This window comes from Podarcis raffonei, chromosome 2, assembly GCF_027172205.1.
Source record: "Podarcis raffonei isolate rPodRaf1 chromosome 2, rPodRaf1.pri, whole genome shotgun sequence".
Lineage (NCBI taxonomy): Eukaryota > Metazoa > Chordata > Lepidosauria > Squamata > Lacertidae > Podarcis > Podarcis raffonei.
This window is the reverse complement of record NC_070603.1, coordinates 2,365,029-2,381,407: the sequence shown is the minus strand read 5'-3', so window position 1 is coordinate 2,381,407 and position 16,379 is coordinate 2,365,029. Positions and strand designations below refer to the sequence as shown.

Below are 16,379 nucleotides of genomic sequence, written 5' to 3'. Positions count from 1 at the left end.
TCTGAACACCCCTTAAGATAATGTAACTTATGCTCCCTATGGAGGAATCCTGCTCAGAGGAGCACCTGGTGCAGGATACAAAAAAACCCTGTTTTGTTTCATTGTGTTAGGGTAAAAGTTGGTGTCATGTTTCTTACATCCCACAAGGCTTTAGGGACTTTCCTCTGTCAAACTGAATTCTGTGGAAAATAATTCATTCTCTCCCCCACTCCTCCCCCTCACCAATCAAACAGGCCCCTTTTAAAATGCAGGCGTCCCTCCCCATTTCTGAATCAATTAACCTTACAGGGTCAGGGATCTGATGCAGAGACTTAAGAAGTGGCCTTTGACACCCACGCTCATCAGCATGGATAGGTCAGAGACAGAAGTAATTGGGAACATATGCACAAAAACATTTTCCACATATCTCAGAGGGAGGGAGAAGAAAGCATAGCCAGAGACTCTCAGGGCCTTCCTATACCACAAAAGCCCCTGCCATTTTGAAACCTTACAGTCTTTAAAGATGCCACAAGGACATCTTTGCTGTTTCTGCTGCAACTGTCCATTTCTGGTCCCAAGGTGGAACCCACAGGACATGACAGCATCATCTTTGCAGCTCTAAGGAGAGCTCCTAGTGAGCAGCTTCTCTTGAGTGACTCCAGTGCACCTCTTCTAGGCTCTCTCCTGCGCCCCCCCCAATTGTCAGAGTACTAGAGACTCTTTTAAGCAGGAGTGGGAAACCTCAAGCCAAAGGGCCAAATATGGTCCCTCCAGGAACCCTCCCCAGGCCATACCCCCCACTGACCATGCATCACACCCTGAGTGTTTTTGCCCTGGCTGGAATGTGTCCTTGAAGGACTCTTGGATGGATGGTAGAGAGGGGTGTGCGAGTGTGCATGGAAACTAGCCTACTGACAAAGGTAAAATTATCATTTGTTGCCTTGCCCATCATCCAGGTTGGTGGGTCATCATTGGCTCCTGTGGGAGTGAGTTCCATAGTTTAACTCTGCCCCATGTGAAAAAGTGCTTCCTTCTGTCTGTCCTGAATCTTCCAACATTCAACTTCATCTGATGTCCCTGAATTCTAGTGTTATTAAAAGAGGGTGGGGAAAAGTTGCTCTTTGTCTTTGGAACACTGGCTAATTGTAGAACTGCCTTTTTAAAGGCCATATAATCAAAGGGTTTTTAGGAATGGGCACAAGTGAGAGAAATACATGCACTGTCCCCATAAAAGCCATCCAGAGATTTTCATGTATATGGACACGAGTGCTGAGTCAGACTGGTTGGCCTGTCCCATCTCACCCAGTACTGTCAACCCTGATTAGCAGACTCTCTTCCCAGGTTCCGAAATTGACATCCTTTAACTCGAAATGCCAGGGATTCAGTCTTGGAGTGGGAGCGGGTGGGGGATACGCAAAGCCTGTGCTCTTCCACAATGTCATCACCTTTCTCCTATGTCTGCAGAGTCTATAGGCAATTCAATATAGAGCCTTCTGTGTTGAACAGACATTCCATTCCTAGATTATGTCCAGGAACATGTAAACTCTGTACAAAGAAGGAGGAGGAGGAAGAGGAGGCAAACGTCTGCAGAATGAAAAAGTTATCCAGAGACATTGAATAAATATGTTGTGTATGGAATACAGGAAGCAGCTTTATACCAAGCCAGACCCTTGGTCTGTCTTGCTCAGTATTGTCTACACTGACTGGAAGAAGCTCCGCAGGTTTATAGACAGGGGCCTCACCCAGCTCTCCCTGGAGATGCCAGGGATTGAACCTGGGACCTTCTGCATGCAAAACAGATCCTCTACCACTGAGCTATGGCCCTTCCCCGTGTGTGTGTGTGCGCGCACAGGCACAGATCTGATGCTTGCATGAAATATGTTCATATCAACACAAAGGGAGAAGCAAAGAGCCTAATATTTGTCTTAATAATAATAATTTATTTATACCCCGCCCATCTGGTTGGGTTTCCCCAGCCACTCTGGGTGGCTCCCAACAAAATATTAAAAATAAAATAAAACACCAGACATTAAAAGCTTCCTTAAATAGGGCTGCCTCAGATGTCTTCTAAAAGTCAGATAGTTATTTATTTCCTCTAAAGCAGGGGTCCTCAAAATTTTTAAACAAGGGGCTGGTTCACTGTCCCTCAGACACTTTTGGGGGCCAGACTATAGTTTGAAAAAACTATGAATGGTCAGCGCTCAAACATATATATACTGCAACATTATTAAAAATCCACAGTAATAAATAGACTTTAGGTTTAGATGCCAGACTGTCACCCTGGTTCTGCCCCACTCCACCCTTTTAAAATTTACTAAGAATTTAACTCAAAGAACTTCTCCCTAAATGAACTTAGGGAAGAAGTGTGAAGTTAACGCAGAGACTGGGAACTGTGCAGCCCATTCCTTCTGGGTTGAATTTACTCCCAAAGGCACACAGCTAAGGACCTGATTCTAAAGCCCTGAGCCTCTTGCACTCCAGAAACAGGAGCTGTTTTCTCAGGAGTAAAGGTAAAGGGACCCCTGACCATTATGTTCAGTCATGAATGACTCTGGGGTTGCGGCACTCATCTCGCTTTACTGGCTGAGGGAGCCAGCGTACAACTTCCAGGTCATGTGGCCAGCATGACTTAGCTGCTTCTGGCGAACCAGAGCAGCGCCCGGAAACACCGTTTCTCAGGAGTAACCCTATTCAGAAGAGAAGGAGCAGCTGAAGAGGCTGGGGAGTTGTGGATTGCAACTTGGACCTGTTTGTACTACTGCAGTTCCCTAACCAAGGAGCCGCCCTTCATTATGGGGAAGCCTCTTTTAAAAAATCCCAGTATTGGAGATCTCTTGGGAAACAAGACAAGGCCTGGGTGATGCCACTGTTTCTGTCTCCTGGGTGGGAACTGCGGAGGAGAGAACAACAAAAAATAAACCCACCTTGGCTGGTCAGTTTCTTGAATGGGGAAATAAACAAAAAGATAAACAAAAAGACCTGGGCTTGACTTGCAGCACCCTCGCAGGACCCCGTGAAAACCCATAGAGGCGTTTGCCACTGACTTAAAGCAGGACATGTGTTTTCTGTGAAATTCTTGTGCACCGAGAGGTGGAGAGGCAGTGCGTGGCTGGGAAGAGGTGACCAAGGGACGGAGGAGGAGACAGAATGAGGGGGTTGGGGAATGAGCTTGAGGCAGAGCCTGAGGCTGAGGGAAACCTGGTGTGGCGTTTCAGCCTTGGACTTTGTGGCGGGTTCTAAAATGGCCGGGCAGGCCATAGTCTGAGGACCCCCGCTCTAAAGGCTCACCACTGCCTCCTTCCTCTTAGTTCTCCTCTGCACATGCACACTGCCAGCTTCCATGTTTTTACCAGCCACTGAGCACATGCTTTCAACTGCTGCCTCCCAGCTATTTAAAACCTTATGGCAGCTTTTTCAACCTTTGGGTCCCCAGATTTTGGTTGAACTACAACTCCCACCCTACCTAGCTGATCAGGGATGATGGGAGTTATAGTTCAACAACATCTGTGGACCCAAGGTCAAGAAAAAGCACCTTAAGTTCTGGTAGTTTGAAAAACAATATCCAAAAGTTCTTAGTATGCTGGATTCTGAATGGGGGCAAATCGGAGCAGGAAAGGGTGAATGTTGCGTGTACCTTTACTTATGCAGCATGGGAGGCATTGATAGCTTCCTATTTAGCCCCCCCCCCTTCTTGTCTGTGGGTGGGGTGGAGTGATATGCTTAGCCTGCCAGGAAGGTGTGTATAGCTCTGGTGGGTTCCCTACATCAACAAGAGAGAGAGAGAGAGAGAGAGAGAGAGAGAGAGAGAGAGAGAGAGAGAGAGAGAGTCAGTTGCCACTGTTGGCTACACTACCTGATTAGAGGTCATGGAAAATCACTCCCCCTCAATCCCATTTGCAAAAGCAGCCTGGTTCCGTGAACAGAGTGGGCGTGTGTCTCTTTTTTGAAGGGCTCTTAGCCCTCTGTTTGAAGCTGTTCCAGGCTGCCCCCTTTAAGGATAAACCATAAAAGGGGGGAGCAGGCACATAAAGATCCCCCTACATCTTCTCGGCTCTAAATAAGAGTAATTATTTATGAATATGCATCTATACATATAAATTACCCTATGCAAGTCTGTTGCAAATTTAAGTCCTTTTCGGGTGTGGGAGGTGATGCATAACCTGGTCTGCCAACAGGATGGCTGGCTAACAAAGCCAAATATCCATTCTTTGACAGGCTGCTTGTGAAACTGTGGAATAAAACATACTTCCCCTGGCTGTACTACTCTCTCCTTCCAGAGCTGGGTTCTAAGAGCCCTGCCTAATGGTGTGTGTGTGTGTGTGTGTGTGTGTGTGTGTGTGTGCCCTCAAGGCTGTGCTGGCTAGCTTGCCTCCCCCCCCCAAGCCCTACTCCCTGACTGCATCTCCATTTTGGCACAGCAAAGAGCCCCATTTGGAAACTGGAACGGCTGCTGCTCCCGTTGCTATTTTTAGACCAATTTCCGACATTGATTGTCAATTACCACTGAGGCCAATCATCACAATGGGGAACTCCAAGAGTAGCCTACCAGAGTTCACTTCCCTCTGTGTGTGCACGCATGCGCATGTGCCCATGCCTGCATGCACAGGCCCATGTAAGGCAGGCAGACTCCCAGCCCTGACCCCCTCCAATGCTGCACAGCAGGGGCAAAACCAGGCTTCATTTCACCCGGATCAAAGACTCAGTTTGGCAACTCCCCACGTACGTTTGTGTAGACACACACAGAGGTTGGGAGCCTCAAGGGTGCCCCTCTGGAGGCTTCACCCAGGGCAAAAAACCTGGCTAGCCCCCCCCCCCATAGCTATGGCTCTGCTGCACAGTCAGGCTGGATTGGGCCCAATGACTGCTTCACTCAATGCGACATCAGAACTTGCACTGTTGCATCAATGCTGGAAGGCAGCTGCAGAACCAGCACCCCCCCCCCCTTGAGAAATAAAAGCTGCAACCCAAAACTGGAGGCAATCACTGCAAAAGAGGCTGAGTTAATTATTTAAAAAAATTCAGTCTAATCACTGCTCTTTAGCATAGTAGTAATAATAATAATCCATATACAAAAACAAACAAATTAAATTGTCGGCTGCCTCCTCCCCACACGCCAGGCAGGCAAGATGCTGCTGCTTTCTCCCCTCTTTCTCCCCAGGTGAGGTGCAGAAGAGAAGGGCTGGAACAGTTCTCCGCTTACACACCCCTCACCCACTCGCTACCTTTGTCCTGCGCAGGGGCCAGTCGCTGCCCTGAGAGCTCAAAAACTGCCTAGAGTTCATCCACATGGCTCTCTCTTTTTTTTAAAAAAAAGATATTTATTAAAGTTTCCAATTTTTTATACAAACAAAAAACAAACAAAAAGATTAAAAAAAACCCATATAGTTCAAGAAACATACTTTTCAATAACAAATTTCTCTGACCTCCTCATACCTCCCCTTCTTGTATTCAATTTCAGGTTATTTGTTCAGCAAATCCCTAACTTAAAGCATTACAGCTTATAATATCACCTTATTTTCTATCCAAGCCCTTTTTTTTTCATCCATGTTCCTTTATATCATTACAGCTAGAAACCACTCAATTTCAATCCAACATCATTTAACATTCCTTAATTTTACAATATTTCTGTAAGTAGTCCTTAAATTTTTTCCAATCTTCTTCTGCCGACTCTTCTCCCTGGTCACGGATTCTGCTCGTCATTTCTGCCAATCCCATACAGTCAATCAGTTTCATCTGCCATTCTTCCAGAGTGGGTAGATCCTGCGTCTTCCAATACTTTGCAATGAGTATTCTTGCTGCTGTTGTAGCATACATATAAAAAATTCTGTCTTTCTTTGGCACCACTTGGCCGGCCATGCCCAAGAGAAAGGCCTCTGGCTTCTTCAAGAAGGTGTATTTAAATACCTTTTTCAATTCGTTATATATCATTTCCCAGAAAGCCTTAATCCTGGGGCACGTCCACCAAAGGTGAAAGAATGTACCTTCATTTTCCTTACATTTCCAACATTTATTATCAGGCAAATGATAGATTTTTGCAAGCTTGACTGGGGTCATGTACCACCTGTATATCATTTTCATAATATTCTCTCTTAAGGCATTACATGCCATAAATTTAATCCCGGTGGTCCACAACTGTTCCCAGTCAGCAAACATAATATTATGTCCAACGTCTTGTGCCCATTTAATCATTACAGATGTAACCGTTTCATCCTGAGTATTCCATTTCAACAGCAAGTTATACATTTTTGACAAAGTCTTAGTTTGGGATTCTAACAATTCTGTTTCCAATTTAGATTTTTCCACCTGGAAACCAACTTTCTTGTCTGAATTGTAAACCTTCATTATCTGGTAATAATGAAGCCAATCTCGCACTTTATCTTTCAATTTCTCAAAACTCTGCAATTTCAGTCTGTCCCCTTCTTGTTCCAAAATTTCCCAGTATTTTGGCCATTTGGCCTCCATGTTAAGTTTTCTCTGAGCCACATGGCTCTCAGGTCTGAGAACTGGCTTTAAAAAGAAAAGAAAAAAACCAACCTCCGCTCTGCTAGTTTCAGGTTTGGGGAGACCTTAACCAGAGCAGGAGAGAGTGCTCCTCTGCTCAGGTCCTGCCTGTGTGCATCCCACAGGGATCTGGTTGGACTAGATGAGCCATTGGCCTGATCCAGAAGAGCTCTCTTCTCAAGTTCTGAGGTCATGGTGCCCTCACTGGGTGAGCGGGGTGTTCCTTCCACCTTTCCTTCCTCCTCTCCAAGGCACCACTACCTTTTCCCTGAAAAGGTAAAGGACCCCTGACAGTTAAGTCCAGTCGCAGACGACTCTGGGGTTGTGGCGCTCATCTCGCTTTATAGGCCAAGGGAGCCAGCACTTGTCCACAGACAGTTTTTCCGGGTCAAGTGGCCAGCAGGACTAAACTGCTTCTGGTGAAACAAGAGCAGAGCACAGAAACGCCGTTTACCTTCCCACCGGAGCGATACCTATTTATCTACTTGCACTTTGACATGCTTTTGAACTGCTAGGTTGGCAGGAGCTGGGACCAAGCAACGGGAGCTCACCCCATTGTGGGGATTTGAACCACCAACCTTCTGATCGGCAAGCCCAAGAGGCTCAGTGGTTTAGACCACAGCACCACCCGCGTCCCTTACCTTTTCCCTACTCCAATCTATATCAGGGATGAGGAACCTGGGGCCCTCCAGATGTTGTCACCATCCTTGACCATTGGCCATGCTGGTTGGGGCAGGTGTGAGTGGGAGCCTAGCACCACCTAGAGAGCCACAGTTACCCTATCGCTGCTCTGAATAACTGACCAGAGGGAGAGTGCAAGGCAGGGAGGGGACACTGCTGCATCCCATCACTCTTGTGTAGCTGGAGGTGGCAGGTGAACCCCGGCAGTGGACAGCTAAGAGGCTGAGAAGCAGGAGTCTCAAATTTGGGGGGGGGTAATACCCCTCTGCAAGGACGTAAGCCTTGGCAGGTGCCCAGTGATTCTGACCTCTGAAGTCAGCTGTGGTCCTCCAACCTCCAATGTCCAGGCGTGCTTTAGACAAACTATTTGCCGCTTCTCCACATGGCCAGCAGTGACCAATGGGTGTGGAATCCAAGTCCAAATGGGGGTTTTATTGCTTTCCCTAGAAAACTTTGAAAATCGTCACACTTTGAGGGAACTTTGAGGTTTCTTTCTATAAGTACAGAAGACTTTGGGGTAAGAAACCTATGTGGGAGGATCTCCAAAACCAGAGGTAGTCCCATAATCAATAATATAGTATTTTATTATTTATACCTTGCCCATCTGGCTGGGTTTCCCCAGTCATTCTGGGCAGCTTACAGCACCAACATGGTGCTTTCAGATGTTTTGGGACTACAGTGCCTGCCCGTGATCCCTGACGATGCCGGCTGGCGGTGATGGGAGCTGGAGCCCAACACCTGGAGAGCATCACCTTGGCTACCTCTGCCCAAAACAGCCCCAGGGAGGACTGAGCATGCTCAGTGGGTGTTGGAGGGGTGGGAGATGAACTCAAAAAAGCAGGGGGGAGGGGAAATGAAGAAATGAACAGAAGCACCCCACACTGCAATGTTTTGTTGGGGTCTCACTAGTATGAAAAATTAGCAGGAGCAGACACCAACCACTACCTGAGCTGGAAGAAAACTGATTTCCCTTCACTATCTTTGTGCAGCATTTAAAAGAGAGGGAGAAAAAAATTTGGAAATGGTCCATACCTGCTTTACATATTACAAAGGAGCACACAGGCAGTGATCTGTGGCATAGTAATTAAAACACACACACACAAATAGAGTGACGTAGTGATGAGCAGAATGCTGCGACTAGGGCAGGGAAGACCCAAGTTCAAATCTTTACTGAGCCATGAAAGCTCACTGGGTGATCTTGGGCCACTCACCACTTTTCAGCCTAGCCTACCTCACAAGGTTGTTGTGAGGCTAAAAATGGGGGTGGGCAATTACACTGCCATGAATTCTTTGCAAGAAAGGGAGGATCTAAATGTAAAAATAAAATAGAAGTAGAAATATTGATTTCAGGGCATACAAAGCAGCCCTTCAAGTCCAAACCAGCATCTCAATGAAGTCAGCAGCCACAAGCCACACCCCTTGAAGCCTCCCTCCCACCTCTTTAAAAAGCACCCTGTGCCCTTCATGGACAGTTCCATCTCCTTTGCATAAGAATCAACTGGGATCCTGCAAACGTAACAGCCTGGTGGTCCCTGTCCTCCTTACTTAGCGGAGAATCCACACACACACCCCACCCGCCTGGCCAACTGCCACCTCGAAAGCTGCAGAGCTTGGCAGGAGAGGCAGCAACAATAGAAACAGCTGGACCTCAGGTCCATTTAGTCTGGCTGCAGCCGCACATAAATTAGAGCAGGAAAGAGAGGGAGGCGACACAGCCAAGCACATTTCCCTCACTCACCAGTGAAGGTTTTCCTCCTGACACTCACATCCAAACCAAACTGCTTGCAGGCAGCAATGGAGAAGCACTGATTTCAGAAGAGGGCTGAAAGTGGTCTGTGATGGAAGCATTGTTGCTCGTGCAGCGTACTTGCACCTCTGTGTCATCTCAGATAAATAGGGGATTTTGCACCTCCTCAAGAACAAAGCTGTTTGACCAGAAGTGAGAATGGGATAGAAGAAATAAGCCTATGTGCCACATATGCGCCACAGGCAACCATTCCTCTGTGGCACCATTTCCCACCTCTCTGAAATAACTCTGCTGTTCCCGGTCTGTAACTGTTAGGAGGTGTCATGCAGGCACTTATAAAGGAGCAATCTATACAGCTGTTGGCTGCTGGAGATACCGTATTTTTCGCACCATAGGACGCACTTTTTCCCTCCTAAAAAGCAAGGGAAAATGTGTGTGCGTCCTATGGAGCGAATGCAGGCTTTCGCTGAAGCCTGGAAAGTGAGAGGGGTGGGTGCGCACCGACCCCTCTCGCTCTCCAGGCTTCAGGAAGCTATCCGCTAGCCGTGGGAGACCCAGCTCTCCCACGGCTAGCGGAGCTGCATTAATCCCGAAGCTTGGGGCGTGCGGAGCTCAGCGCTCCCCAAGCTTCTGGGTGCCGGCAAGGTCTCCGCTAGCCGTCTAGACCTTGCCGGCACCCAGAAGCTTGGGGCGCGCTGAGCTCCGCAGCCCCAAGCTTCGGGATTAGCGCTCTGCTAGCTGTGTCTAGGCTGCGGATAGCAGCCTGCTTCCCGGAGCGTCGGGCGCCCTGAAAGCAGAGCGCCCGGCGCTTCGGGAACACATCCGCAGCCTAGGCAACCCTGCGGGAGGTCCCGCAGGGATGTCTAGGCTGCGGATAGCAGCCTGCTTCCCGGAGCGTCGGGCGCCCTGAAAGCAGAGCGCCCGGCGCTTCGGGAACACATCCGCAGCCTAGGCAACCCTGCGGGAGGTCCCGCAGGGATGTCTAGGCTGCGGATAGCAGCCTGCTTCCCGGAGCGTCGGGCGCCCTGAAAGCAGAGCGCCCGGCGCTTCGGGAACTCATCCGCAGCCTAGGCAACCCTGCGGGAGGTCCCGCAGGGATGTCTAGGCTGCGGATAGCAGCCTGCTTCCCGGAGCGTCGGGCGCCCTGAAAGCAGAGCGCCCGGCGCTTCGGGAACTCATCCGCAGCCTAGGCAACCCTGCGGGAGATCCCGCAGGGATGTCTAGGCTGCGGATAGCAGCCTGCTTCCCGGAGCGTCGGGCGCCCTGAAAGCAGAGCGCCCGGCGCTTCAGGAACACATCCGCAGCCTAGGCAACCCTGCGGGAGGTCCCGCAGGGATGTCTAGGCTGCGGATAGCAGCCTGCTTCCCGGAGCGTCGGGCGCCCTGAAAGCAGAGCGCCCGGCGCTTCGGGAACACATCCGCAGGGTGGGGAGCCCTGCAGGAGTTCCCTGCAAGGCTCCCCAAGCTGCGGATAGCAGCCTGCCGCCCGGCGGGTGGGGCGCCCTGAATCAGAGCGCCCCTCGCGCCGGGCAGACATCCGCAGGGTGGGGAGCCCTGCAGGAGTTCCCCGCAAGGCTCTCCAAGCTGCGGATAGCAGCCTGCCGCCCGGCGGGTGGGGCGCCCTGAATCAGAGCGCCCCTCGCGCCGGGCAGACATCCGCAGGGTGGGGAGCCCTGCAGGAGTTCCCCGCAAGGCTCCCCAAGCTGCGGATAGCAGCCTGCCGCCCGGCGGGTGGGGCGCCCTGAATCAGAGCGCCCCTCGCGCCGGGCAGACATCCGCAGGGTGGGGAGCCCTGCAGGAGTTCCCCGCAAGGCTCCCCAAGCTGCGGATAGCAGCCTGCCGCCCGGCGGGTGGGGCGCTCTGAAGCAGAGCGCCCCTCGCGCCAGGCAGACATCAGCCAGCCCCACAAGCTCGGGGGACAGCAGGGAGGCGCAGCGCCACTATCCCGCTGTTCCTCGACCTGGTTCGGTTTCCCTGACCTGCTTTTGGGCGGGGAAATAAAGGGAAATTTTTTTTCCTTTATTTCCCCCCAAAAAAACTAGGTGCGCCCTATGGTCCGGTGCGTCCAATCGTGCGAAAAATACGGTAGTTTGAGAGCAAGGAAAGGATGGGGCCTGGGCAAGGTGGCTTATGAAGGGAAATAAAAGGCATTTAAAAGGCTGCAAGTGGAGGCTAACCCTTTAAGGCAAATAGGGTACCAAATTCAGGGTAGGTTCATGTGAGTGGCATGAATTGCAGTGAGGTCATTCACACACAGCCTGCATTTCAAGGTGTGCTGTTCACATCAGAGATGTCTTCACCTGGCATGCAAGGTCTTTTTGATTTCCCTGCCCCTGCCACCCCCAGCCCACACTCTCCCATTCATGAAGATGTTGACTGCTCATGTGCACTCATCTGCCCATGCATTGGGACTGTACAGTTATCTTCACATTACACACCTCCCAGTTTTCTAGCAAGAATGAAATTATAGGTCAGAATCATGACAAATAGCAGTATTTGCAGACAAACTACAGAGCTGACATGGATTGTGGCTAATGTTGTGTGAATGTAGCTTCAGAAATGAATGGGGTGTGTGTGCTTTAGATGTGGAGCAAGCAATAATGTAAGCATGCCCTCAGTCCCCGCCTCCACCTGCCTGCCTTCTTATTTACAACCAGTGCAGGGGATGGCCTTGGCTGTCAATATTCTCCCTGCTTAGCCTCAGTGTTGCCCTTACAGAAAACTAGGAGGGAGGGGGAGGGAAATTAGAATTAGCTGGCTGTCATTGGCTGCGGCTCTGCCTCCCATTGGTCTTCCTGCCTTCCACCCTACTAGTCCCAATGGACACCTTGCCACCATTGGAGGCTGCCCTGCAACCCTCCTGGTCCCCAATGGCGCAATGGGTCAGTGTGCCTGGCTGTTAACCAGAAGGTTGGTGCTAACCCAGGGATGGTTGTGGGCAGGATTCCTGCATCGCAGGAGGTTGGACTAGATAATTCTTTGAGTCCCTTCCAACTGTACAATTCTACAATTCCATGGTCCCACACTATCAGCAGGGCACACCCTTTGCATGCAGGAGCTCCCGGGTCAGTCAGACTAATGGTACAAAAAGCAGCGGCTCCAGCTTCTCATGAGAACCCCTGCCTAACAGAAGAGCTACAGCACTTTTCTTTCAATAGTTGCCTGCTGGTAGTGGGTGGAGCCACAGTGAGTGGCAGGCAGGATGCTCCTCCCCTCCCCGCATTCTCTTTTTGCCACTCCATCCTCTATTCCCCCCCTCCTGGCCCCCCATGTGAAATCCAGCCACAGGTTGCTCACTCTTGTGCTAGGAGGTCCCTTCTGCTTTGAGATGCCAGGGACTGAACCTGGGGCATCCTGCAGATAGAGCACATATTCTGGAACCCCACTATGGCCTCTGCCTGGTAGGAATTGAGGAGAGTGTTTATATATGTGTGGCTGCATATTTACGTCAGTAGACCTGAGTAGGGGAGAAAAATATAGTGGCAAGGGAGGTTATCAGTTCTGTTGATTAAAAGGATGTCATATCTGTCAAAAGCTGCTGCCCTAGGGTAGTCCCAGTCTCCTCCAATGTGGTACCCTCCTGTTGATGGACTATTGCAGCTCCCATCAGCCCTATCATCAGAGATGGTGGGAGGAGGTGTTGGACTGGGTCTGGAGGACCACAGGGTCAAGGAAGGCCACTTTAACATCGAGCCCAGTGATGTTTACTCTGGCTGGCAGCAGCTCTCCAAGGTCTCCACAGAGAGGCCTTCTCTCAGCCCTTTTGCCCAAAACTCTTTTAAGTTGGAGATGCCAAGGATCGAACCTGGACCTTTCCGCATGCATTGCAAAAGCAAACCATCTACTACCACTGAGTGGGTGGGACCGGAAGGGTTAGAAAGTGTGCAAGGAAATCTGAACTACTGAAATCACAAGGCATAGGGCAGCATACCAATTCACACAAACAAAAAGCAGGCAGGGGAAATCAATCACTTAATTCCCAGACAAAAAGCTGTGAAAGAACTCCCAGGTATGCTCTGATATGAAGCAACAAAAGGCTCCTGTGAGCTCAGTGTTTCTCCTGCCCGCCCACCAAATAACAGAGGCTGCCTGCTGCTTCCCTGCATGATGCAGGCCTCTGGCAATGTCTCCATCCAATCAGCTTCCGCTGGGAAGGGAAATTCTATTGTGCCTCTTTCCAATGGCAGTGGCTGCATCCTTTCATTACGCCTGATAATAGACGCACAGCAGCATTCACCCCTCCCCATCCACACAGGGCAGGCTACCTCTGCATCTCTGCGCAAGGCAGCTGTTCTAGACTAGCCTCCTTACAGTCAAGAATCACATGCAGAACAGAAACAAAGGACAGGGCAGGCTCCTCTGACAGCAGGGAAATGATTGCTACAGACTTAAAAATAATAATAACAATAGCAACACTTTCCTGGTGTAAATGAAATGTGCCTACCATTTTTAAAATTTGGGGTGGGGGAGGAGTGTTGCCTCAGCTGCCAGACGTTTGGGAAGAAAACAGACTTTTTTGCCCAAACTGGCACATTACTTTAATTGTGTAAGAAGCCACTGCAGCTATAGGGTTTTTTGTCTTTGTTTAATTACAGGCATGGGATAGGCAGCATAGATCAGGACTCCATCATGGGCAGAAGGGATGTTCCATCCTTTTCTCTCCATTTGGGATCATAATTGCGATCGCATACACAGTGGATGGATGCTTCCATACAACTCTGATGGAGTCACATGGGAGAATCCTGTAGGAAAATTAAAAGAGGAAGGCATATCTTAAAGACAGTAATACTTTTCAGAAAGCTGGTGAGACTGGGAGGTGCAGGGGGTGTTATGGATATATTTAGATGTCTACTTCTAGAAATCCAATCAAAATTATTTACACAAAAAAAATTGAACACACGCAGCTATGGCTTAGAAAATAACTCTTGTGGGTCCGCCATGAAGATTCATGTGAAGAGGGAAACTGGAGATGGAAGGGTTAAACCTCTTCTCCCCATGTGCAGCAGTCCTGATGTGCAAAAGAAGAGTAAGTCATCCCAGTAAAAGTTAAAGGGACCCCTGGCCGTTAGGTCCAGTCGCGGACGACTCTGGGGTTGCGGCGCTCATCTCGCTTTACTGGCCGAGGGAGCCAGCGTACAGCTTCCGGGTCACGTGGCCAGCATGACTAAGCCACTTCTGGAGAACCAGAGCAGGGCACGGAAATGCCATTTACCTTCCCGCCGGAGTGGTACCCATTTACGGTATCTACTTGCACTTTGACGTGCTTTCGAACTGCTAGGTTGGCAGGAGCAGGGACCGAGCAACAAGAGCTCACCCCATTGCGGAGATTCAAACTGCAAACCTTCCGATCAGCAAGCCCTAGGCTCAGTGGTTTAGACCACAGCACCACCTGCGCCCCACATCCCTGTGCCCACAGTTAAATAAAGATTGAAGGGGTGGGGGAGAAATTGATGCGTGGCACACTGTACAATTAAATTAACACCTAGCTTGGCCAAAAGCAGGCTTTCCCAAATAATTCTAATTCTGAGGCAAGTGGGAATTTCTCCATTCCTGGTGCCTAGAATTCTATTAAAAACCTTTTTAAAGACATGTGCATTGCCAGACCTGTGAGGACAAGGTGTACAGGAGATAGTGCAGGTCTCCATAATGGAAGGGAAATGAGGGAGGGGAGGGGATTGTGGACCAGATGCCAGGATTTAATTTATTCCCTGGGGAGGGCATGAAAGGTGCCAGGTCCAAACTTCTGAAGGTGGCCAGTTCTTATTAAATGTAAGAGGTCCTGCTGAATCAGGCCAGTGGCCCATTTAGACCAACATCCTGCCCTCCAACCAAATGCCTCTTTGGGGGCGGCAAGCAAAGCCCCTCTCCCCCTCTTGGCATTTTCAGCAATGGCTATTCAGAAAAGCGCACTGCCTCCAACAGCCCCGAAAGCCAGACTTTGAGATCACTCATTCTCAGATTGGAGGGTGGCTTCTCCTTATGGCAAAGGACTCTGCACATGTTCAGGCACGCCCTTCCTCTTCCAGCCCTTTGTCCTTTGCCAGAAGAATAGATTGCTCTGAAAACGGGTTCTGGGACTGGTCCTTCTCCATTGTCCTTTACTCTTTCAGAAAAAAAATAAATAATACCCCCCCACACACAAAGCAAACTGCTCATGGCATCATGTAACAAAACAACAACCAAAAAGAAGCCACCGGCAGAAGTCTCCTGAGTGCAGCAGGAGAAGGATGAGCTCAGCTGTTTTGCAGCACATTCCTCGGGAGACATTCAGATGCCCTTCCTCACACAGCAAGATGCAGAGCAAACAACAAGGCACCAGGCAAGGCAGAGGAGCCTGCCACGTGGCTGGGACTCTCTCCCCCGGCTCCTGCTGGTGAGGGCAACCCCACCACACCCGGCCGGCACTGAGACTAATTGGAGAACGAGGGCGAGCAAACAGTGTGTGTGTGTGTGTGTGTGTGTGTGTATGCACACGCATTAAAGCAGATGCGATGTTGCTCCCCACAGTGTTATTGAGAACACTCTGCACACATACGGTCATAACCACATTGGGAACCGAAGCTGGGCCCAGTGGGATTGCGCCCTGTCCTCAACTTCACTGCTTTCTCTTCCTCCCTCCCTGCTCCCCCATCCTGCCTCTCAACAGCTCTGCCATTTTAAAAGACAAACGGGCATGTGGCACAAAGAGCATTTCCTTTGCTATCTGAATAGGACAGCAGCTGGGTTAGTTGTTTTTGAGGCTGGAGTAGGTACAGGGAACATGCAATTCTCCAGCAGGGATGTCAGAGAATTCTGGTGAAAAATGGAAAAAGGAAGCGGAAATTGCTGCAGTTTGTGGCTACAAAAGCAGTCAAGTGCATATGATTGGTATTCATAGAACACAGAGTTTAAAGGGACCCAAATTGTCATCTAGTCTAGACATCTAGTCCATTCATTCACTTGCTCTGTTCAAGTCTGTAAATTCTATATCAATTCATTTTCACATTGTTTTGATATTTATGTTAAAATTTATATACCACTTTTCTTCCATGGAGTTCAAGGTGGTGTGCATGGTTCTTTTCCCAATTTCATCCTTACAACAACCCTGTGAGGCAGCTTAGGCTGAGAGATGGTGACTGGCCCAAGGTCAACCAGTGAGTTTCATGGCCAAGTGGGGATTCGAACTCTGGTCTCCCAGGTCCTAGCCCCACACTCCAACCATTGCACCACACACACCACCCCAAGCTGGTAGCCATCATTGCAGCTGGTGGTAGCTAATTCCATCAGCTTAATTTTGTGCTGATGATCTACATATGGCAGGTGTCTTACTTTGGCTTTGAAACATAGCCAGCTGCCTTACTAGAAAAGTTCATGTCACCATTCTGCAATTTTACACAAATAGGAAACATCACAGGCTGCTGCTTTTAGGTGGGAGAATCAGACCCAAGAAACTGTTTCTTGGCTAGGGGTCCAGACAATCACAGAATTAAGGC

At 49.6% G+C, this 16,379-nt stretch overlaps 1 protein-coding gene across 1 annotated transcript in view; it reads right to left on the bottom strand.

Moving 5' to 3' along the window:
- PPP1R1A (protein phosphatase 1 regulatory inhibitor subunit 1A) overlaps nucleotides 1–16,379 on the bottom strand; it is a 79,530-nt gene that overhangs the window by 47,541 nt on the left and 15,610 nt on the right. The gene's annotated exons all lie outside the window — the stretch shown is intronic.